Below are 1,243 nucleotides of genomic sequence, written 5' to 3'. Positions count from 1 at the left end.
GCAAAAAATAAATATGCCTGCATACCTTTTACACTTATTTCGTTAAACCAGTACAACACTATGAAAATAAGCTCTCCACCATGAGAGACCTCTGAATCAACAAGACTACTCACACACAGTTACACATTTGACTGAATTTGCAAGGCTGGGGCTTAAGTAACATGTCAGCTGTCTCCACTGCTCTAAGAAGTCAGTCCAGGGTGCTACCGAGCAATGAAACATCCACCCATTATTGTTGGGCTGTGCGTCACAGCATAGCTTGAGTAGGAAGTCAGATTCTCTTCATTTTTTAATTATGCTCAAGATCCAGTGCCCTGAAAGCTTTATGGTACAACTGTTTCCACAACTCTAGCTACTCCGCAAAGTCAAGTTGACAAAAAAACAAAACAAAACCCAAGGTGACAAAGCTAAGCTTCAAACAAGGCCAAAGTCAGACCTGATCATTCTGGTTACTACAAAATGTGTACATCACCCCCCATACTTTCCTTTCATATAGAAATAGGGCACTGAAGCAACCATACGTAGCGAAGGCTATACCGTTCATCAGTCTTAATGCTGTGAAACCCTTCAGGTTCGGGGCTCTCATGCTACGCTCCCTTTCCTCGAAAGCTAAAGGCACGTCAACATTTGACGGCTGCCACGACCATCAAAGCAAAGCGCCGAGAGTGGCGATTCTCAACCGGGAGCCTTGGGATCCTTCCTGGGGTGGCGCTACACTGATTCGGAAGACAACCCCAGAAGTTTCAAATGAAAAACCAAAGGGCTGAAAACCATCCTGCCCAGTGGAGAACTTCTTGAGCAGTCTTTGCAAAAATAAAATAAATAAATAAAATGGCACTATTATTTTTCCATAGGTGAAAAAAAGAAAAGGGGGGAAGGGGCACTGGCTCAGACCCCTACAAAAGGCGAGCCCCAGCATGACGACCCCCAGAAGGTGCGAGGCTCCCACCAGCCCCAGGCAGAAGGATGAGGCCAAGCCCCGCCCCTCCTGGAACCCACCAATGGGCACCGCCCGGCCCTTGAGCGACAACCGGCGGGAGCCAACCAGCGAGCGCGTTGTTGGCGGGTGGCTCGCTCTCCGGCTCTATAAAGGCGGCCACGCGTCGAGGCTGCGGCCCTGAGAAGACGTGTCTCGGGGGGGGAGCGCAGCATATACGCAGCCGCGCGGGGGTTTTAATCCGATTCCGGCCGGCCCGGATTTTATTGGGGCGGTTTTAAGGTGAGCGCGGGGCCAGGAAGGGCC

Source organism: Gavialis gangeticus, unplaced genomic scaffold (assembly GCF_001723915.1).
Source record: "Gavialis gangeticus isolate Ggan-Ray unplaced genomic scaffold, GavGan_comp1, whole genome shotgun sequence".
Lineage (NCBI taxonomy): Eukaryota > Metazoa > Chordata > Crocodylia > Gavialidae > Gavialis > Gavialis gangeticus.
This window is presented reverse-complemented; position numbering follows the sequence as displayed.